This window comes from Carlito syrichta, unplaced genomic scaffold, assembly GCF_000164805.1.
Source record: "Carlito syrichta isolate Samal-C Ts95f unplaced genomic scaffold, Tarsius_syrichta-2.0.1 Scaffold307339, whole genome shotgun sequence".
NCBI classification, from domain to species: domain Eukaryota; kingdom Metazoa; phylum Chordata; class Mammalia; order Primates; family Tarsiidae; genus Carlito; species Carlito syrichta.
Window position 1 is genome coordinate 431,196 of NW_007251435.1, and position 5,089 is coordinate 436,284.

A 5,089-nucleotide genomic window follows, 5' to 3' on the forward strand; every position below is an offset into this window, starting at 1 on the left:
CTCAGGCAATCCACTCACCTCAGCCTCCCAAAGGTGCGGGATTACAGGCTGAGCCACCGAGCCAGCATTCACTTTCTATCGCTGCAGGAATAAATTCCCAGTCTTGGTGACTGATAACAACACAAATTTATTTCTTACAGTTTTGGAGGTGAAAAGTTCAACATGAGTCTGATGGGGCTAAAATTGGGCTGGTTCCTTTGTAGCGGCTTCCAGGGAGAATCCATTCCTGTCTTCTCCAGCTTCTGGTGGCTGCTGGCATTCCTGTGACCATATCACCCAGTGTTTGCCTCCACCTCCTCACTGTCTCCTCTGTAGTCAGATCTTCTGCTTCCCTCTTATAAGGACACTTGTGATTACATTGAGGGCCCACCCAACTAATCCGGGATAATCTCCCCAAGTCCAATCCTTAATCACATCTGCAAAGTCCCTTGTGCCACATAAAGTAACATTCACAGCTTCCAGGGACTCGTGCTAGATATCTCGGGGGCCAACCATGGGAACCAACTGCAGCGTCCTGGCAGGCACCCTCCCAACCCCTGCCCACCCCACCCCAGGCCCCAAACTGCTGGCTTCTCCGCGTCATGGCCCTGCTCCCCCCATGACGTCACTCTCCGTGTCTCCCCTCAGCCTGGGAGCCTTGTGGGCAGGGCCTGACCCCAGGGCCCAGCCTGAACCCATGGCTGCCAGGGTTCAGGGATGTGTGCTGGCGTGTCCCCAGGGTTGCCTGACTGAACCCCAGCCTGCATTTGGCAGGGTGCTGGGACTTTCAGCTCATTCCAGACGTTCATTCAGTAGACCCAGTGCTCGACAGGGTCATTTGATCACCCTGTGAAGGGTGGGCCTGGGGGCTCCCACTTTGCAGATGAGAATACCGAGGCCCATTGAGGTCAAGTCCTGCCTGGAGCAGAGACATGTGGGCGTGAGGTGGGCAGGCTGGGCCAGTCAAGCGGAAGAGGCCTTTATTTTTCAGATGAGGGGTCTGAGACACAAAGAGGTTAACCACTTTGCCTCTCCCTGGGCCTCAGTCTTCCCATCTGAGGACGGGCAAGTGGATGGGCCATCTCTCACACAGCCTGACGTTCTGAGGCTCTGATTCTGAAGCTCTGGTTCGCCTGGGCATGGGCAAGAGCCACTGGCAATCGAGGCTGTCGTGGTCAGGAACCGGCCATGGCTCAGAGCGGATGCATGGGCCTGGAAGTGAGTGCACCATTGGCCCAGAGACGTTTTCTGCCGTCCTGGGAGGTGGCGACCCACTTGCCACTAGCAGGAGCCCTGGCCAGGCCCCCAGAGAGCCCCGGCCGGCATGCTGTGAACCTGCCCCCGTGCGGGTTTCCGTCTCATCCCCGTGGCCAAAGCTGTGCCTCCCCAGGCCCTGCTGCTGTCTCCGGGCCTTTCTACAGCCTGGTCTCCCTGCAACCTTCTCATGAATCATCACAGGCTGTCACACTCCTGAGTTCCTAGGCTGGCTTTCAGAGTCCGCCACAACCCGCTGTGGTTATATTTCTGTGCTAGTTCTTGCTTCCTTATTCCCCCTCCCCTGCAACCTGTTCTCCAGCCTTTTTAAGTGATTTCTTCCTTCCAGAATGTTCTTTCCGCCCCCAAACCTTCCACCTCCACCTCTTGAAATCGCAGTCTACCCTTTGAGATCTTACTTACGGGCCACCTCCTCCATGCAGCCTTCCTTGCCCCATCTGAACCAGTCAGTCCCTTTTAAAGCAGATTTCGCTGCCTTGTAGAGGTCTCTGTCCCTCTCCCTAACCAGGCTGACCCCAAGGGTAGAACCCCGTCTGACTCCTTGCTACCCCCTTGGCCTGGCACAGAGCAGGCGTGGGTGAGGGTTGGATGGGGGATGCACACTGGGTGGGACTTCCAGGGCCTGGTGGGCAGTCACTGTCTTTGCCTAAGAAAGGGGGTGCTGAGCCAGGCAGAGCAGGACTCTGACATGGAACAGGTTCCTGCCTCTGCCCTAAATGTCCTCTCCCCCCCACTGAGCCTCTGTCCCCTGTCTGTACAATGAGAACAGCGCAACCCATTCCTGAGGTTGTGCAGGAGCTTGATCTGAGGAATGGCACCTCCGCTTCCCGGTCTGAGAAATGGGCGTGATCTCACCCGTTTTCGCTCCTTGAGTCTTGGGGACAGGTGGCGTGAGGGACACAGACTGCCCGTGCAGGAAGTGAGGAAAGAGGCTGTCCTTGGGGCAAACCCACCTGACTGGAAGAGAGTAAGGAGTGCTCTCCCCACCATTCAACGGTGAGAGCCTGCAGGGTAGAGAGGGCAGGACCTGGCCTGGGGCCACCCAGCGCTGTGAGGCCGAGGTGGCTTTGGTGACCTGGTGCAGTCTCATTTTGTCAGGCTTTCTTCCCTGTGAGGGAGTGAGACGTAGTCATTACCCCGCTTGGGTAAGAGAATCTCCTCACCGGGGCACCCGGCTGTGTCTGCTCCTCACTCCTACTCTGCGGGATCTGGTGCCGGGCAGGGTTGCCCAGGACTGAGGGTTTCCCGGGACAGAGGGTTTCCCAGAAGGTGGATCTTTGAGTGTAAAGCCATGATGAGCTGGTCACCTGAGGCTGGGCCTGGGCCTGCCCCCTGCCCAGGAAGCCCCCGGTTCCGGGATTATGGCCAGCCTCTCAGCCTCTTCCTGTTCCTGCAAAGGCCTGCAGGGGCCTATGAGCTGGAACACCCTTCTGGAGGTTCCTCTCCCATGTCTGCCGGCTTCCAGATACTTCCCAGCTCCCTCCTCCCCCAGTGCCGTGGGCGGCCGATTCCCAAATGAGGACCAGCTGTGGGGTCAGGCTTCTGACTCAGTTGAGGCTACACAGAGCCAGGCCTGGGCCAACTCTTTCTCATATACGCTGCCGGGGACTTCAGAACTCCAAGACCACCATCCCCCAGGACCAGCTGGAGACCCTGCGCCCCACATGTGCCTGGCCCTGCCCTCCAGGCCCTCTGTTTCCTAGCAGGGGACCCCTGGTGGGATTTACGTGGAAGAAAAATCACTCTGCAGCTGGGTGGAGAATGATTTGGACACAGACATGAGCGATAAGGGAAGGGGAGGGGAGGGGAGGAGAAAGACAGGATTTCCCAACCCCGGTGCCAGGTTGCCTGGCGTTTGCTGAGTGACTCACTAGGCCTGGCAGCCTTGGCTCTGATGCCAGAACCCGGGAGCCCAGAACCCTGGGTGGCCAAGCCCGGCTCTCCCTCCACACGCACATTCTCTCCTCCCCATCCTGCTGTCCATTCCTCAGGTCAGTGTGGGGTCCTGGGAGGTCACAGCACACCCATGACAGGACAAAGAGGCACACATTAAGTATTTTAGAATGGTGGCTTATGGAGCAGATGGAGGCTGACTGGGGGTATGGGAGAGGAGGAAATGAACATGTTAACGAAAACACCCAAATAACCAGTTGGCCACCAGACGGGGGCTCTGCCCTTCCCTGTCCCCCACTCCAGTGTCTGGCCCTCCCTGCCCTGACCTGGGTCACTGTGGCAGCATCTGACCCTTAGCCTCAGTCTGGGCTCCCTGTGCCCTGGGGAGGTGCGATGCCTTCAGCCCGGCCTCTGCAGCCCAGCAGTGCTGGTCTCCTCCCTGTCCCTCTGCGTCCCTCCCCTGCACTGCCACCTGCCCTGCTGTCCCCAACCCAGCCTTCAAGCCCTGCCCGGGCCCCACCTCAAAGAGCCACCAGCATCCTCACCCTGCCCCACAACCTGCCCTGCTCCTGGGAGCACTGGCCACAGTGCATCTGTTACCCTTTGCCCCTCTGTGTGTGACTGCCTTGGGGGACTAGCCCCCTCCTTGCCAGCCGGCTCAGGGCCAGCCCAGAATGGGTGTCAGCAAAGATGCACAAGTTGGAATTGACCAGGTCCCTTCCCTATCCAGTCCTTCTCTGTTCATGTGGCAAAGGCTGGCAGTGGTGGTGGGAGGTGTCTCACCTTGAGTGGGGAGGAGGGGACATCAAGGAAGGAAGGTGGGGGAGATAGGGCTGTGACTGGCAGGAAGTAGGTGAGGGCATCATTGGGTCCTCCACCTGGCACTGGGTGACACCCATTCTGCCAGGCTTGTGCTGGGCACTGGGCACCACCGTGGGGCATAGGGCAATGGGACACAGGAGGGACCCCCAGCAGGTGTTCACTGTTTGGCCCCCACCGTTGCTTGGCTGCCAGGTAGAGCTGAGTCTCCCTCCCACACAGCCCCAGGAGCCCATCCACAGGAGCCTGGCAGTTCAAGTTCTGTGGTCTTCAGTGTTTCATGTCCTTTCTAGTCTGTTCCCCTTGTGGCAGCCAGATGGAGCTCCCTGAGACAGCCACGACCAAGTCCCTTTCCCTCTCAGCACCCTTCCACAGCTCCCCATCACCTTAGGGTGCAGTCAGTCCCTGCACCTGGTGCCCCGGGACCTCTGACTGGCTCCTCTCAGCCTCCCCTTGGTCAGCTTTATTCCTTTCCCTGAACCTGTGCCCACCCCTCACGGCCAAGCAGCCCTTCCCAGATGCAGAGGAAACCTAGAGATGTGTGCTTGGCTGGGGGTATTGGGACACTACACACCTGTGGGACCTTCTCTTGGACTTCAGCGCTCCAAGTGTCAAGTCCACAAGCTCCCTGAGAGCGTCCTGAGGAGGCTGAGGATCAGAGAGATGGAGACTGGCAGAAGGTCACACAGCCTAGTCGCCGACCCAGCCTGAGCACTTCCTCACTCTTCCTCCCTTTACCCCAGGTCACCCACCTAGGCATGTGGTGTCCAGCTGGACGAGGCTAGGGCTGTGGAGGGCTCAGAGCTGGTGGGACTCAGGTCACCAAATTCACTGCACTGGCCTTTTTTGTGTAACTTTGTATTGAAGCATCACTGACCTACAGAAAAGTGCATTAGTCATGAGCTTGCAGCTCCGTGGATTTTCAGAGTGAACACACCCATGTAGCCACCACCCGGAACGAGAGAGGATTTTATCAAACCCGGAAGTCCCTCACGCCCCTTCCAATTACTACTCTCAAAGGTAGCCACTGTCCTGCTTTCTGTCCACTACAGACGTTAATACGTGTTTTCTTTTTTTTTTTTTGAGTTGGAGTCTCACTCTATTGCCCAGACTGGAGTGCAGT

The 5,089-nt window shown here is 58.1% G+C and overlaps 1 protein-coding gene across 1 annotated transcript in view; it reads left to right on the top strand.

Annotated features, from left to right (window-relative positions):
- Positions 1-969: 969 nt before the first annotated feature.
- The window catches only part of CAPN5 (calpain 5), a 54,897-nt gene continuing 50,777 nt past the window's right edge, over positions 970-5,089 (top strand). Inside the window, exon 1 of the mRNA XM_008064449.2 lies at positions 970-1,044. The gene's annotated coding sequence lies outside the window, so the exon portion shown is untranslated. The remainder of the gene's footprint in view (positions 1,045-5,089) is intronic.